This window comes from Spermophilus citellus, assembly GCF_964194105.1.
Source record: "Spermophilus citellus genome assembly, chromosome: 12".
NCBI lineage: Eukaryota > Metazoa > Chordata > Mammalia > Rodentia > Sciuridae > Spermophilus > Spermophilus citellus.
Window position 1 is genome coordinate 105,721,649 of NC_138198.1, and position 17,745 is coordinate 105,739,393.

At 56.8% G+C, this 17,745-nt stretch overlaps 1 protein-coding gene and 1 long non-coding RNA gene across 6 annotated transcripts in view; one reads left to right on the forward strand and one right to left on the reverse strand.

Moving 5' to 3' along the window:
• The window catches only part of CTIF (cap binding complex dependent translation initiation factor), a 266,106-nt gene that overhangs the window by 181,930 nt on the left and 66,431 nt on the right, over positions 1-17,745 (forward strand). The window lies entirely within an intron of this gene.
• On the reverse strand, positions 4-1,185 carry LOC308631957. The gene is made up of 3 exons (XR_014018401.1): positions 1,018-1,185; positions 785-902; positions 4-100 (listed from the first exon to the last, which is right to left on the reverse strand). It is a non-coding gene; the product is annotated as an uncharacterized lncRNA (long non-coding RNA).

A 17,745-nucleotide genomic window follows, 5' to 3' on the forward strand; every position in this document is an offset into this window, starting at 1 on the left:
TGGCTGGGTATGATGTGGAGTTACACTGGTGTGATTTCTTTTTTTTAAAAGGAAAAACAAAACAAAACTTCATCTTCACCAAGTCGTGAACACAGCAGGGCTGTTGTGAAAAGACAACGCAAAAAAATCAGAATCTGGCCTGTGATCAGATTTCAAAATAAATTGCTTTCCACCAGTACCTTTGAGCAGACGACCTCTTAAAAAGCTGACCTCAAGCTTGAGAAACAGACAGACTGATCTTAGAGTTTCTGGCTAAGTCACCATTGAGCATTGTGCTTGGAGATTTCAATACAGAGAAGCTCAATGGGGTGGCAACTCTGTGGGGGTCTCTGGAAATGATTTTTAGATCCAGGAGGGACACGCGGATTTTCTGGCCTGACTGCCCTTAATAGTAAATCAGAATATTGTCTCAAGTCCTGAGGATGTTTCTTACCTAAGCTGCCTGTGTCCACCCGACTCCCACCATGTCTCCCACACACTGCCCCCTTTCTTGGTCCCATGTTTACAGGCTCAGGTAGAGGAACTGGGCTATTCCTCTAATTCTATTTGTAAGGAGAAACATTCTCTCTCAAGGTTTTGCAAAATCAAAAGGCATTCCCCTGTTGCAGAGTTCTGGAGTTCCTGAACTGGAGTTGCTGATAGTTCGTCTTCTATGGAGGATGGGAAGAGAGGGACTGGTATTGATTCCTGGGGCTCCAGGCAGCTCTGAGTTGTAGGCTCCTGGAAGGCAGGAATCCTGGCTCAGTTACCTCCTGCCCCCAGCTCCTCCCATCACAACTGGTACCTAGAAGATGCTCAGTAAAGGCCTCAGTGATGGAAGAGGGTGAGGGAATCCTCGGTCCTGGAGGATGAGCATTCTCCTCTGTCAATCAAGGTGGGTCCCAGGGCAGGAAGGCTTCCCTCTGTTGACAGATGAGAGAAGTGGCTCAGCGAGGTCCCAAGGCTCATCCAAAGTCAAGAGGCTGACTGGTCTTCTGGCTCCCATGTTACTCCCCAAATAGGGTGCAGGGTCAGAACCTTGGACAAATCAGGAATCCATCCCATGAAGCCATCTGTGGGGGCTTCAGAATCCACCCTGTAGAATCATCCCCTGGGATCTCAGCCGTCCCAGAGACTTGGGCTTTCTGGGCCTCCAGAAGGCCCAGGGGCCTGAGAGAACACCGCTGCCCACGGGCCGTGGCCCAGATCTCCTCCTGGCTCCCGCACACCCCCCTGAGCTGGTGTGCATGCCAGGCATGGAGACTAATGTCCGTGTTGGCCCGGCCGGGCATACCCAGGGTGGAAGCGCATTGTTCTGAGCATTCCAAAGCCCATGCAAAAGCCCCGGCTGTCTCCACACGCTTCCCTCCCGGGCTGCGAGAAGCCAGGGGAGACGGAGTGGAGGGCTAGCAGGCAGCACACACCCTTCCCATGGGGAGGTCACGGAGGGTCATTCCAAAGCCCCCGAAAAGTCTCCTTTTTCTCAAAATATCTGGCATCGGAGCACCCCATGAGTCATCTGTGCCCGTGCCAAAGGCCATGTCAAGGGACGCCAGTCATCCCATGAGCTTGAACCTCTGCGGGGCCTGTCAGGCTGGGCCGGGGCAGGGAGAGCCCGTGCCCGCTTGGTGCCCGGTTGGTGCCCGGTTGGTGCCCTTGTGTTCAACCTCTGCAGGAGCCACACAGGAGGGGCCCTGTGCCTCTTGGTCAGACACGTCGTGGACACTTGCTTTGGATTGAGGGAATTCTCAGTTTCCTTTATTTCCTCCTCATAACCCATATTGAGCACCTGCAGTATACCTTGGGCTGTGGATGGCCCTGTGAAGTGTCATCTCCATTAATTTGCCCAGCGCTCTGCTCCTCTTATCTTGGTGGGGGCCGGTGGGGGCACTAGCCAAGGTTTAGGCAGCGGAGTCAAGGACCCACTGGGATGTCTCAAGGCATATGTGGACACAACCTCTCTGACTGTTCAATAGGGAGGTGGCACTGGACAAGGTGGCTTCCGAAGGTGCTAAGGCTCCCTCTGGAGCTTGAGAGTGCTCAGAAGGACAGAGGTGACAAGGACTTGAACCTGCCAGCGCATTTTGTCTTTTGGGTCAGAATAAGCAGAGGAAATTACCTCTGACCCTTGGTCTGTCCTGGGGGAGCCTGGACAGAAGCCTGCTGGGCGTCCTGGCCTGGGGTGGGTGTTGGGTGGCACAGGACCACCACTCTCGGACCCGTGGAGACTGGTGAGCTTTTCTGCGAAGCCCAGAGCCCCGCCTGTGCCTCTGGCTGCCCCATCTTCTCCGGCCCCACAGGGCACCCGACTCTCTGTGCACATTGAATGCACACCACAGGTTTTCATGGGTCTCAGGGGCAGCTTCCCACAGTCCACAGAGAAGCTAGAGGCCCAGGGACCGCGGGACCCTAGGACAAAGTGACCGCTTCCTGTGAAAAGTGGCCACCGTCTGCGTTGTCAGGTGTGTGGCTCTGGGGTGGGAAGGGGGTCAGTAAGACGTGCCTGCAGCTTCAGGAGTCAGCCAGCTGGGCCTCTGGGACACCCAGGTGGGTCGCTTCCTGGACTCTCAGCTCTCTAGGCAGGATATCTAGCCCTGAGGTAGCAAAGCCAACGCCCTGGGAACCTGGCAGGGGGCAGTGATGACAGCCGCTGATCTTCAGCACTCACTCATTCCTCGTTCATCTGTTCGGTTTTTGCAATGCTGGGCGTAGAACCCAGGGCCTCGCCTGTGTGCTGGGCCAGGGCTCCTCCACTGAGCCACACCCAGCCCAGAACTGAGCATTTAAAACACACCTCTGCACCCCAGCTCTATCCTGGAGAGGACCCCTGGGCTGTGGTAGACTGAATCAGCTGACGTGCCACGGCCCCCAGCCTGAAGGGAGCCCAGAAGTGTGGCGCCCCACCCCGGCAGGGAGGCTGGGGGAAGAACAAGCCCTGCCAGCGTCCCCCTGTGCCTCTGTCTTGGAGCAACATCTCCCCTCCCGTGCCGATTGGGTTTGGGGTGGCGAAGGCAGGCACTGGTGCTTACAGATCTCGGGTCTTGGCGGAGGTCTGGGACTGGAGAGGTGCCATGTGGTCTGCCTCCTCCAGGAAGCCTCCCCTGATCTCCCATCCCAGGGACCTTTCCTTCCTCTGACCTGTTGGTTGACTTGTTTAAGCTTTGCTTCTCTGAGACTTGTGTCCCCAGATATCCTAGAGACAAACAGTATTTCTATGCTAACTTCATGTCCCACCACCAACTGACACACAGTAGGTGTTCAGCCAGCTTCAATTGGCTAGTTCCAAGATTTTCAGTGCAGCGGAGCAAAGAGCATCCAGTGGGCAGGGGGCAACTGAACAGGCCACAGGCCCAGAAGGGGACAGCATGGTGCCTGCCCCTCCTGTCCCAGGACTGGGGAGCAGGGAGCATTCCTGGGGTCAGGATGACTTCACCCTGCCTCCTGCCAGACTGCATCCTCTTCCCTGCACACCCTCACCCCCTACCCCGGCTTCCCTTTCTCCGCTCAGTCCCCTGAGGGAACTTGGCCGGGCGCTGCCCTGTCTGAGGCTGCCACACCGAAGCGGCCCTGCAGATAAGTAGGTTATCGGAGAAGACCAGCTCGGGTGTCCCGGGCCCCAGAGGGTCACCCCTGGCTGGCTGGCAGCTCACCCCCAGCACCTCCTCCTCCTCCTCCTCCTCCTCCTCCCTCTCCGAGCCAGGCAGACAGGAGACAGCAGATTCCTTGCCACCACTCAGCGAGTGGCGGGGCCCCCAGCCGCCACCGGGAATCTGAGCTATGCTAAGCGGCTCCAGATCGCAGCATCTCGGCCCTGCCTGGGCATGGCGGGCCAGACAGGGCGCCTCTACCTGCCGGGCCGCCACTGGAAAGCTGGCACGGCCTGACCGGTGGAAAAAAATCTCCTGCAGGTTATGTAACTGCTCCCCACCCGGCCTGGCTCCCCAGAGGCTCCCCCCTCCCCCACAAAGGGACAGCAGCCCGGGAGGGAAGGGACCACAGAGGGTCACTGTTCAAATGGAAGAAAACAGGGTGGAGTTATCGTCCAGGGTCCTCTGGACCCAGCCTGTGCAAGGCCCCAGGTAGACTGGACCTTCTCAGGGCGGCAAGGCCTGGCCAAGCAGGGCACAAGGAGGGCTGTCCCCAGAGAGCCGCCCCGGGAGGGTTGGATTCCAGGGAGGAGGAGGAACACCGTTGCCCCTCTTCCTGACCTTCTTTTTCTTCTTTGGCATTTTTAAAAATGGTTACAACATCAAAATTTATCATTTTAACCATTTTGAGACACAGCTCAGCAGCACCAAAGTCAGTCATTATGCTAGGTACCACCCTACCCCAGGACCCCTGCACACGCCAAGCCAAAGCCCTGTACCACCAATGATAACTCCGCCTCCCCCCTCAGCCTCCATTCTGCCTCTGTCTCCGTGAATTTGTCTCCTCTTTGTACAGCATACAAGTGGAATCACACCAAGGTGTTTTTTTTTTTCCCCTCTATGTCTGGCTTATGTCACTTGGCATAATGGTTTCCCCCATGGGATAGCATGGTCAGACTTTCCTTTTTCATAGCTGAATAACAATCCACTCTGTGTCTATACCACATTTTATTCATCTATCCATCCATCAATCCCTCAATGGATGCTTGAGTTTTTTCCACCTTTTGGATTCTGTGTATAATGCTGCTATGAACATGGGTACATAAGTATCCATTGAAATCCCTGCTTTCAATTCTTGGAGGCATATGCCTAGGTGTGGAGTTGCTGGATCATATGGAAATTTTATGTTTAACTTTTCTGAGGAGCTTCCTAACTTTTCCACGAGGGTATTTTTAATATAGGAGATTTCATAAACCAAGATTTTTAAAAAATGACACAATTGAGGGACATTAAGGGCACTGCCTTGCCTGGAATCAAGCTGAGAGTTAAAGGCAGTCTATAAGATGGACCAATTAGGGGCAAAAGGTTTCGGGCTTTATGAAGCAGGATCTGGGGAGCCATTGTAGGTTCTTGAGCTATAGAGTTCCCGAGCTTATTAAAAATCATAGAACAATGTAGACTAGAAGGAAAGCTTTAGAGACCCTCCAACTGAACATGCTCACGTGATGGACAAGACCCCAGAGGTCCAGGGAGGTCAAAAGAGACTGCGCTTTAGAGAGGCACGTGACCCGTTACAGGATACTAGACTTAAGTGTGTCTTTTTGAGAACCAGGGTTCTGAGTGAACACACTGATATCTGTGTGCAGGGGTCAGGCACAGATCTGCGCGTGCCCCTCAGAGACCTAAGCTGTCATGACAGGCCCCTCCCCACGGATCTCCTGGAGCCTGCTCCTGGCCCTGGCATGGAACAGACTCGAGAAGCTGGGGTTGCCCACCACAGGGACAGAAGGCCAGTGTGGAACCCCTGTTCCCGTTCTTCAGCAGGGTCACCGTGGGCTCTGAGGGCTTCTAGAAGGTTGGGTCACCCTGAACCTCTGGGCCGTGGGGAGCAGGCTCCCCTACCAGGGCTCTGAGGCCTCAGCTCCAGAGCGGTCCCCAGCCCATGGCCCACAGGCCACCTGTGAGGAGAGCGAGCAGGGACTCTGCCTCAGTGCCCTGTGCCCAGTCCTGCCCCCAACACCCCTCTCTGCACTGCGTCAGGCCTCTGTCCCCTCCCCATCGCTGACCACGTTCTGGACGCCTGGCGTGGATGGGAGGGAGTTAGGAAGTGAGTGAGTGGATGAGGGGGACAGGGCGGGGAGGGAGAGGACGCCACAGCCACAGTCGTGCCGAGGTGTGTGTGCCCAGTGTTCAGGGCAGCCAGGTGGTCCCCACTGCAAAGTCAGAGCCCCCCTCCAGGTGGCCACCCAGAGGTCAAGAGCACAGAGGACATTCCAGGGTGCAGAGCAAGGAAGCAGATTCGGGGGCGGGCAGGGGTCTGTGCCATGGTCACTCCTGCATGGATCAGCACTATCCAACTCTGTGACCTGTTTCTTCTTCCCACACTGCCTGCTGGGTGGCACCTCTGTCCAGGAGAGGTGATAACATGCAACACAGGGCAGCCCCAAGTTCAGGCTCATGGCTCCTGCAGGCCCACAGGTCCCCCTCCCTTGCTGCCTCACTCCTCGAGCTCAGGGTTAAAGTCCCGCAGCAGCACCAGGGCCTGGAGTTGACCTTTAGGGAGCACCGTCCCAGCCCCCACCCCAGCCCTGCCGTGTCCACATTAGTCCACTGTCAGGGATGGGTCAGCCGCCCTTGGGGGAACAAGGAAGGGACAGCTGCTGAGAGCAACCCTCACTGAACCCCGGGTGGTCATTCTAGGTCCCTAGAACAGATTCCTGTTCTCAGAGTGACAGAAGCTCAGGCCACTTGGAAATCTGGGGGCAGACAAGAGCAGTTCCCCCTGTGAAGGTCCCTTGCCCCACAAATCATCTCACCCTGGACAGGGTCCAGCCTGGGACCAAGTGTATTCCAGAGGAGCATGCATGCACACCCAGGTCACCCACCCAGACCTCTAAAGCAGAGAGGCAGAGGGCCACCACTGCACCATACCATGTCCCCACTCCGTCCACTAGGCAAGGGCTACACCACAGGAGGGTAGCTTAGGTGGCATTTGGAGACAGCCAGACTGCAACCAAAACCTACAAACACCTCTAATGGGAACGGGTGCACCCTGGGAGATGCATGCTCACGGGCGCTCCACAAGCTCAACTCACCCACCATGGACCCGCCCGACAGCGGGAATCGCCTTACTCTAGGGTTTTTTGGTTTTTTTTTTAATCAAGTTACGGAAATAATGTCACTAGACTCCAGCCCACCAGGCCGCAGAGCCTTCCTTTTAATGAGCTGCTACCTTAGAGTGGAAGAAATCATCAAAGATCCAGGACTCAGTGGCCAGCCCTGGCCCTGGCCCGGCCCCCAGCAGCTGGGCAACTCTGGGCAGAGCCCGCAGCCCTGCAGCCTTCCACGCCTCCATTAAGTGGTCATCCTTGTCTTCTGTACCTGCCTCGTCCACCGGTCACCATGGTGAAAATCCATAAAGCTGTCATTTTGCTGTGTCCTCTGAAGACCTCCCCCCAGGACAGACTTCTGAATGTCCTGGCCATATGTCCTTCTCCCTGGGTGAGTCCCTTCCATTAGTGGCTCCTAATAGAGGCTCCGAGCAGGGAGTGCACCAGAGAGCCCCCTGCAGGCCTCTGCCACAGCCCAGGGACCTCAGGTACCAGGGACCTGAGCTGGATCCAGCAGAGTGGATGGCCCTGGGGTCCAACCACCGGAAAGTTCTCAGAGGGGCCCAGGGCACCTGTGGCGGCCATGCTGGCACCCTGAGCCCGGCACCTGTAAACACTAGGACAACAGGGGCCTCTGGCCTCCACCAGATGTGTAGAGGCCTGCTGGGGGGCAAGGCCAGCTTGACTGGAGAGTGGTCAGAGGAGGGGGCAGGCTCTGGAACTGGGGGGAGTGGCGGGAAGGCTTCCTGGAGGGGGCAGCAAGAAAAAGAGGCAGATCTGGGGGGGAGAAGAAACAGGAGGAAGTACTGGGGCAAAGGCCGGGCGGGGGCGCCGCAGGAGGGGGAGGTCGTGTGTCACCAGCCGCGCCAAGGTTGTCAGGCACAGGGGCTCCTCAAGTGTCAGCAAGCCCAGGGGTGAGGCTGCCCAGCCAGGCTGTGACCCCGGGTCACAGTAACCACACTGGCCGTTCATCCTGCTGGCGCCGGCCTCTCCCCAGTTCAGGCCAAGACCGGATTTTCATCCAAAACTAAAACTTCTACCTCAAGAGCTGTGAGCTTCCTGCCAGCGCCGGGCCTCTGGCAGTCTCGGGCAGGAGCAGAGAGGGCCACTGCTCTGGAATCCAGGCCAGCCTACAGCGGGCGGGGGGCATCCCAGGCCAGAGACCCTCCTGCCCTCCCTCCCTGATGAGTTCACTGCCCCACAGGAGAGGGTAAACTCGCAGGTGCCCATTATGTGTGACCCACTCGACCCACAGTCTCATCCGTGCCCAGAAAGGCAGCTCTGGGGGCCTCCTCCTGCAGGAGCCGTAGTGCTCAGGGAAGCAGAGCAGGGCTGTGCGGCAGGCTGCCAGGCTGCGGGTGGGACAGCCCACAGAGAAGCCCTCACTCCCATCTCGCCCTCCTCTGCAGAACCCCCACCAGCACATGTCTTTGGGCCCCCTTCAGGGGTTCTGGGGAAACAAAAGTAGGAAGCCAGACCTTGCCTAGCCCCACCCCTGAGCCTCAGGGTCCCGCTGGGGAAAATGAAGGCACCGGGCAAGTTGTGGCCAGCAGGCTTGGGACTCCTTAGCTGGACCCCAGGCCCTCTGCAGCAGAGCTCCTAGCGCCCTCTGTCCACCTCTCACAGCCCGTGGGTGCCTTGACTTTGTGAAGGTTACTTCCAGGTCCAGGACTGGGCAGAGAGCCTGGAGCACATCAGGGGTGAGACTCAGTGCAGAGAGAGAAGATGGGGGTGGTACACAGTCTGCACCTGACAGGTGTTTATAGAAGTAGGGTTTAAAGACTGGGTCTAGGAAGACGCCCCCAGCCAGGGTGGTAGCAGGGTTGCCTGAGGCCAGATCTCCACCCTTCTTGTGGCTTCCTCCCCCATAAATAAGGGGACTAAAAGAAGATTTCAAAGGTCACTTCCAGTTTTTTGTTGTTCCAAAGCAGACGTGCTGTGCATACAGACTGCCCCTGATAAATGCCCTTTGCAGACTGCCTGGCGGATGGGTTGGCCAGTGAGGAGCAGACCCCATCCCCGGCTCTGGGTCCTGACCAGCCTGCAGTCCTGGCCTCTGCTGCCCACCCTCCTGGTCTCACCCACAGTCTGGGGCCTGCTGACGAGGCTGAGCAGCCTGCAGGGGGCGCCAGTACGCCAGGCCCGCCTCACTTGCCTGCAGCCCCTTCCGGTGTTGTGGCACCTTGAGGGTTGTCCCACAAGGAAGATTAAGCCACGTGATGATGACTGTCACCAGGCCACCTTCTTGTGTGCAATTTCCAGCCACTACGAGAACCCAGAACTGAATCCAGAAACCTCAGGCAGGGGCTTGGTGCTCCTTCCCATTTATACCCAAGGCTCCCAGAGGCCACTGAAGGGCCCCAGAGGTTGCAGACAGACTAGGAGTCAGGTGGAGCGTGAGTCCCAGGAGCATGCCTGTCCAGAGATGCCAGCCTGTGCCCACAGAGCCCAGCTGCCCTTAGGAACGAAGGAAGATTAACAAATCCAGCAGAGACTGCATTTCTTCAATGTGTCTATCGCTCTTTATTTTCCTTCACAGCAGGTGTGAAGAGAGCCCTGGCCTCCCCCCCTGCAGTCAGAGTAGACCTGCAGCAGAGGTCAAGAGCAGGCTGTGGGGTGGTGGACAGTGAGCAGGCCATAGCCTCACTAGCCTCCACAGCCTGGGGAAGGGGCAGGCGGAGACTCCCTCTCTGTACCCTGCTCTCTGTGCACCTCCTAAGGTAGCCCAGCAGGCACTGCCTGGACCCCAAAACTGCTAGGCCCCAGGTCACTAGCAGCAGGCAGCTGTGGGATCACTGTATTCCCATGCCACCAGCTTAGTGCTCGAGTGCCAGTTTGGTTGCTATAGATTTGTGGGACCTCTGGTAGGATTCTGACTGGGGTTCTTCAGCAGCCCCCTGGTTAGGAGGTTCCTAAAGTGGAAGGCGAACAGACCACAAGCCACAGAATCCTAGGCAAAGCGGCCTGAGCATCATAGCAGCCAAATCAAGAGGGTGATTCTCAGTCTGTTCTGAGGAACCCACACAGCCAGGTAGGAAAATGGGGTCACGTCCTTTGTGGAAACACTTATTTGAGCTGCTCATTCAGAAGGGGCTCACCATTCATCAGCCGGGGAGCAGGAGCCCAAGGCTGTGGAGTGCAGAGGGCCGTGCAGATCAAGGGTTTGCTCCCAGCCATGCGCGTGGGGGGGGGGGGGGAGTTTCCTGTCTGTCCTCACTGTGGGACTCTGAGCCGTGGTTTGTATGCAGAACTACAAGAGAGGCTCTGGAGCAGAAGTCACCTGGGGTGGCCACTGGGGCTCTGGACATGCTGGGAGAGGGGGCAGTGTACCTTAGCCCTGGGAACTCTAATTTCTGCTCCCCAGCCAAGAAGTCCTCTTTTGTCACCCACAGTGGGCCTGTGAGGCAGGAAGTGGGTAGGGTCTGAGATGGAGACGAGGGTGGACCCTGAGCCTTACACACCACCAAATGCCAGCAGCCAGGGCTACATTGTGTGTGACCAGGAGGCCCCATCTGGGGTGGTGGGGTGTCCTGAGGCCTAGACCCTTTGGGAGCTATGAGAAGGGAAACTTCAGACCACGCTGGTCTCTGGAGAGCTGGAGTGCCCAGGAAACAGTTCCAGCCCAACTGTCCAGACCCTGAGAACACAGGGTCTGGAGCAGCCCACTCTGTTCCAGCTCTGGCACTGCCTAGCTGTGTGGCCTCGGGCAAGTTGTTGAGTCTTTCTGGGCCTCATTTCCTCATCTGTAAAGTGGGGCTAACAGATAATACCTGCTCCATGTGGGTGGACCAGGCTTGAATGGGGAGAATGACAGTGTCCACTTGAAGGCAACATAGGCCAGTGTCCAGCGTCCAGCTCCCTGCAGATGCTCTGCAAGTGCTTGTTGACCCTGGATCCTAAGTATCCATTAGACTTGGGAGGTGCGTGTGAATAGTCTCATTCTCCGTCTGGGGAAGGCAAGACCTAGGGCGCTTAGGAAACACACGTAAAGTCACGTGTGTGACCAGTGACAGAGCAAAGCTAGAGCCATATCCCTGATGCCCCATGCCCTCCTTTCTCAGAATGCACTCTTGCCTGAGTGCCCTTGCTGGACAGAAGTGCACAGGGGAGGGGAGCAGGTGAGGCCAGGTACAGGCAGATGACAGGTGGCTGGGAAACAAGATAAGAGACCACAGTTGAGATGACAGAGTTGTTCAGAGCCTCCTCCCTAGAGACTAAACAGTGGCCACGTGCTTTTCCCTGTCCTCTTATGACCCGACGAATCTGGACACAGGTCTACACCAGCACTCAGTGAGGGGCTGGGGTCTGCTCCTTCCCTTCCTGTCTTGGTGGGGGAGCATCTTTCCAGAGTGTAGGCAGGCAACAAGATGGCTCCTTGTCCTGCGGCCAGCGTGGGCTTCCCCGGTGTCCTTTCTTCTGGTCTCCAGCCCACTGCCCTGGACCGTGATTCATAAATGCAAAGAAAAGCAAACAGTTCTGTTTGTCCGACTTCTACTTGGCCGCCCCGGGGATGGAGGTGCAGCTCTGGATGAGAGCAGGCCCTGCTTTGTGGGTCTGTTGGTGCCCAGGGTATCTGTGCACCCCCCCCCCCCCCCCGTATACAGCCTCCAAGGTCAGGAGTAATCGAGTCTCCAGTGACTGGAGTCCTGAGGAAGCAGATCGTGTCTTGGGTGAGGCCGTGCCTTCTGCCGCCTGTCTAGGCTGGAGGAAGGGTGGTGGCACCTTTAACGGGTCCCTTCCCCGCTGTTCACAAAGCCCGAGAAGCCAAGACTGCACAGTAAGAATGAGAATAGAAACAGACAAAGACAGACAGACAGAGACAGACAGAGAGCAAGAGCCACATGCTGTCCGCAGGGAGGCAGCCTGGGTTGCTCAATCCCAAAGGAACCCTGCTAAGGTTTCCCCGGCACACAGCCCAGAGTGTCACCCGGACAAAGAGTCGCCTTGTAAAAAGCTTTCCCCACTGCTGTGGCCATGCCTTTTATTTTTAAACTTCCCCCCGCCCCATGCAATGTGACTTATCGCGACCCCCACGCATTACAGTGGCTGCAGCTGAATGGGGTTAAGCCACCCAGAGCTCAGAACTAGAAAGGTCGGAGGGGGGCGGTGGGAGGGCGAGGGACACTTAATACAGCGCATTCCACACACACCTCTGCTGCCGTGGTTCATGTGTATCCTCTCCCTGTGAACTTGGCAGGGCGCTGCAGACACCTTGGCTCCTCTGCCTTATGAAGGGGAAGTTGGCGTGCGGGGCACTTGAACATACAGAGAGAGTGTGCTGGGCTCCCACACTTCCTCTGCCTCCAGCCCGGGCCCAAGAGGGAGCGGGGAGTGGGTTGAACCAGTGCCTCCCAGGGGCGAGATGGCCAGAGGCCAGCTCAGCCTAACAAGCATCTATTGAGCACCCTCTGTGTACCTAAAAGGGCAGAGTGTGAGGGTCAGGCTTGAGGAGGGGCTCAGAAGCCCTGTCTGCCCCTTCCCCCCCTCTTGGCCCCCCCATCGCACCCCTTCCTGGCTGGCATAGCTCAGATCACGCAGAGCTCGCCAGCCAAAACACATTCTCGGGGGGTCACTGAAGGCAGAGACCCCCCATCTCTGCCTTCTCTGAGCTTCTCCCCTTTCTCATTGTCAGGCTCCCCAGTGACCCCAAAGGGCTTGCTTGCAAAAGTTTGTTCTCTGGACTTTGTGTTTTCCCCCATCTGCTCTACCCTCCTAGCGCCTGCTGGCTCGGCCCCAGCGCCAGCCCCTGTCTGTCCCTGCAAACACAAGTCAGCTGTGTGTGCAGACAAAGCCTGCGTGGGTCACAGCGGGGGCTGGGCCTGCAGAAGGGACATTTCCAGGGAACTCTGGGGGTGGCGGCTGGGAGGGCAGCAGCGACCGTCTGATTAGCAGGGACTCGGGCGTCACAGTCTAGGGCAGAGAGGGTGCAGGGACCTTGGCCGGGTCCCAGGGGCCAGTGGCTGTGGGTGGTGACCGGGGAGGCAGCCAGGCTGGAAGAGATCTGCTGTTTGAGAAGTGGAGGAAACGGGCTGGCCAGGGGAGATAACAGCGCGCTCTCTGTGTCCGCGTCTGCGTCTGCGTCTGCCGGCGAGGGTGGCTGGAGCCAGGCGGTCTGAGGCCATATCTAGTGAGATTCTTGTTCTGGGTTGTGAAAGTGACCCGTGGAGCCAGCAGCAGGGTTCAGAGCCTGGGAGAGAAGACACGTGGCCTCAGCCTCTCCTCCCCCGGGTCCTGCTGTCTCCCTCCTTCTCTCTTGGTCAAATAGTAGCAGGAGGGCAGTGTCCTCGGGGCAGTGGAAATGGTCAAGAGGCCTGGGTCTTGGTCCCGATTGTGCCACTTGTGTGACCTATGAACTTGGATACTTCCCCTAACATTTCTGGCTGTCTCAGTCTCCTTGGCTGTAAAATGGGGATTATTTATATCTTCCCTGCACGGCCCACAGGGTGGTTGGGAAGCTCTTATGAAATAAGAGCATGAGGATAGTTTGCAAATGGTAGGGTGCACATAGATGCAAAGAGCTGGGAGGGTTCTACTACTCTGTCCCCACTGGGACTGCCCGGTGAAGACCTGACTTAGAGGCCCGGGTTCTGAAAGGGAGAAAGGGCAGGAGGAAGACTTGGGGCTGTAGGCAGCTCCTGGGAGCACTGCCAGGCCAGCCCTGCGTCCCTGGCCCTGGGGCAGGAAGGGGATCTCTCGCTGGGTGGGAGTGACTTGCTGACTCAAGGAGAAGGTGGCCTGGCCGGGGCTTGGACTTCTGGGAGACAAGGGAAGCTATATAAAGCCCCTGACCCATCAGGGTCCAGGGTCCTCGCCTGGCTGGAAGATAGAGTCCAACTGATGCAGAGGGATGGGGGTAGCACCTTGAGTTCCTCTCTGAAGCCTCCATTACCCAAGGAAGCCAGGTCACCCTGTCCCCCACCCCCTCCCCATCCTGACCTGGAAATGGACCATCTCTGGTGTGGAAACTCAGGGAGGAGCTGGCAGGGGTGACAGGACTGTGAGGCTGAGAGAAGCTGAGCTATTTAAAGCGTGTGGCGCCCGGGGGGCATGAATGCCACCCACCCCCAGGCCCTCTCAGCAGTCGGCTTGCCCTTCCTTGGCCCAGATCCTGTGCCCTCTGGTTACCCACAGGGCTGCAGGTCAGATTCCCGGGACTCTGAGGAGCGCAGACCAACAGGTCCTAGGGCTGGCATGGAAGGATGGCTCAGCCTGGCCTCGGGCTTGGGTCCCTTCCTCTGAGCCTCCAAGCTGAGATGGCAGAGCCACACAGACTCCTTACCAGGCTGTGCCGTATGCATGGGGCTGAGTGCCCCATGTTGTTTAGAGATGAAATGCCCTGCGTCTGTGGTCCTCTCCCTCCACTGGCCACCCTCCCCCAGGCACAGAGGACCAGAACCAGCAGGGCAGGAGTGGGAGGTGGGAGCACTGCTGATCCCCTTCCTGCCCACGTCTGGCTTCCCTACTCAAATATTCTTTTCCTGCCTCCCACCGAACAGCCACCTGTCCTGGGTTCTAGGCTGTGAAGTGAGTAATGCCAGGTGCCATCCCTGTCCTCCCTGGGAGAAGCCTGAAGAGCAACAAGGTCCCATGCAGGCCACTGCACATCAGGACCCTCTGAGAATGCCACAGAGAGGACTCCCCAGGTGCCAGTGCGTGGACCAAGCTAGTCTACACTGCAAGCTCCTCCAGCATGCCCTGTGTATGGAGTGGCTAGAACGGTCCCCACTGCCCGTTCTGGGAAGGGCTGCTTCCTCATCTAAGATTGCATTCTCCCTACTGTCTTGGCATCAGATTGTCCTTTCTTTTATGAAATGACGGATGGACACTGTTTAAAAGACATTCTTAGCCAAATAAAATGTTGTGACCCTTATGTCCAAGAAATCTTGGAACCCAGGGCCCTGGTTCCCAAAACAACACAGTGCACCCAGCACCTGGCCGTTCAGGGCACGAGGAGTCCACGGGTAAGGGGATCAGTGAGGAAGAGGGGTGCATCCTGGGCGGTCAGGGCCCAGGCCCCCACTCAGGGCTGCGTGCCTCTGCCTGGCAGCAGCTGCAGCTTCGCAGCTGGATTCCACCCACCCCGCTGTGCTGTCCTCCTGTCTGGAGAGGCTTCCTCCCACGTGGCTGGGAATTCATGTCCTTACTGCCTGCTGCAGGCTGCCACCAGTCCCACCCCCTGAAGGGGTTCCAGAGAAGCAGCACAGGTTGACGTCAGCAGAAAACAGCATGTGGACCACTGTCCTCTGACCCCCGTCACCAAACCCTGAAGGCAGGCAGTCAGTGCCACTCCCACCAGCCTTCCACAGCCACCCCCACGTGTACCCTGTCACCTGCATAGACCACCTGGCCCCCCGCCTCCTCCATGTAGCCTGTCAGTCTCAGCGGCTCCGTGGGCATGCTGGTGGGCAGGTGGCCTCTTCCACTCAGAGTCACTGATTTATCAGCTGAGCACCACTGTGTGTCAGGCAGCATGCTAATGGGAAAACGGGAAAGGTCCTTTCCCGCTATTGGGGGGCCTCGCGGTCTGATGGGGGCCTGTTACACAGGCACACCTAGACCGCTCTGAGAATCCAGAGGGGAAAGAACTCACTCAGGGACGGCTCTCAGAGAAAGGGACACAGACGTGAGTCTTCCTTTGCTGGGGTACCAAGCAAAGAAGGATGCAGAAGAGCTTACTCCAGGCTACCAGGGAGCAAAGGCAAGAAGCAGGAAAACACACATGCAGATTAAAAGGAGATTAAAAGTGAAGAGTGCATGGGGTGGGGGGAGATTGCTGAACCCAAGGAGTGGGAACCTGACCTTTGGTCCCTGGGGCACCACCAGGATTTTTTTGTTTTTGTTTTTTTTTTTTGTGAGATGGTGGGTTTTATTAACACCTATCAATTATACATATTAATGAGCTTCAGTATGATATTTTCCTAGGTGCATATACATGGGGTTTTTTAAAATTTTTTAATATTTACTTTTTAGTTTTCGGCGGACACAACATCTTTGTTTGTATGTGGTGCTGAGGATTGAACCCGGGCCGCACGCATGCGCTACCGCTTGAGCCACATCCCCAGCCCCATATACATGTTTTGATAATATCCTAATACCCTTCTTCCACCCTTGATACCCCAGCCTCCTCCCCAGCCATAGTAATCAATATTCTACTTTTATGTAAATTTTATTTTAGTGATCATATAAGAGACATGATACTTCCTGTGTGTCTCTCCTAACGTTACTTCGCCCAACTCCATCTATTTTGCTTAACGTTATAGGATTTTGTTACCATCAAGGTTTCTGGGGAGGAAGGTGATGTCTTGTGACTGGCATGTTCAAGCCTCCCTCTGCAGTGGGCTGGGGAGGGTGTCCCTTGGGGACATCCTAGTGGTGGCCTCCTACGGGAGCGAGGACAGCCAGTGGCAGTAGACCTGAGGGTCAGGGCTTAGAGTGGTTGGATGTGAGAAGAGAAGGAAAGACTTGGAAGTGTGCAGCTTGGGAGCTACAGGACCCCTCCCCTGAACACGCAGCAGCACCCGGAGCAGCAGGGCCCTGGGGCAGAGCTAACACGTGTGTTTGTGTTTATGTGTACATATGAAGGAACACGTGAGCTCAGGGGATGTCCACTGTCACCTGACACCATCTCGTTCATTCCTGAAAAACAGACCCAGGTGACAGCTCCAGGCTGCACTGTGGGATCGAAGATGGGGCTTTTCAATCAGGGCAGTCTTCCTTCATTTCTCCCTTCTGGAAAAAAACAGACAAACAGTGAACTTCTTTCTCTTTCAGTTTCTTCTCCCATCCTTTCTTCCTCTCTCCCAACCTACCTCCCTCTCTCATAAAAGAAAAGAAAAACCTCACAGAAAGGAGAAGAAGCCACAGAGATGGTGGTATTTCGGACTCTCAAAGACCCCAAACCCAAACTCAGCAACTACAGAACTAGAAAAAGAATTTTCAAGCCAAGCTGGAGGCACCTGCCTCTAATCCCAACTGCTCGGGAGCTCAGTCAGGAGGGTCGCAAGTTCAAAGCCAGCCTCTGCAAAAGTGAGGCACTAAGCAACTCAGTGAGACCCTGTCTCTAAATAAAATACAGAATAGGCTGGGGATGTGGCTCAGTGGTTGAGTGCCCCTGAGTTCAACTCCTGAAAACTCCCCAAGAAAAGAATTTGCAGAATTCAGCCTGACCCAGGACGCCCTTTCATAGTGGTCTAGATGGCCTTCCTGTGTCAGGAGGCCCATGCTGCTCCTATGGGCATTTCTGGGGGCTTCTCGCCTCCCCTGCTGGGGAGCACCTCGCCCTCACACACACCAGCCCACCAGATTCCTGCGGAAACCTGCTGCCTGGACACAGTCCACCTTTCCCTCTAAAATGGACAGAGTAACCAGAGGCCCCATCACAAGGCCATCAAGGAAAGCAAACACCTTTCAAAAGTGGGAAGCCCCAAGGGGAGGAATTTGGGGATTCTTGGGAAACGGCCTGGAAGTCAGGACCAGGGTGTGGCCTTGGTTTTGCCCTAAACGACCTCTGGTCTCAGGGGTCAGCACATCAAGAGCTACCACTTACCAAATTCCCACTGCCTGCTCTGGCTGCCCTGGAGGAGCTTTGAAAGTGGCCATCTCCCAAGCCGTACCCCCGGCCAACTGAGTCACCACCCCAGGGGCATCATCACCGTCCAGGGCTTCCCAGGGGAGTCCAACAGGCAGCCAGACTGGGAACCCCGGCCCGCTGCATTTGGCTTGGGCCTTCTGCACACGCTGATCCTGAAGGCAACCCTTCAGTGAGGCAGCTGAGCCTGGAAGTTGAATTGCTTGTCCAAGATCCCCTCCCCGCAGAGCCCATTACTCTTCCCCCTTTGCAGGGCTGGGTGCCCTCTGCAGACCTCCGGACTGAGTGAGCCGATAGAGGCCAGAGAACTGATGGGAGAAAACTGAAGCCCCGGCAGAAGGGTCTCTCTTAGAGCCTCCCTCCCTGGACAGGAGTGATGCCCACCCTGGGGAATGGAGGGCCATTTGCCTCTGCTTGAGCCTGAGCCTCATTCAGCCGACACTTGTACTATATAAGCCCAAAGGGGAGCAGCATGAAAGGG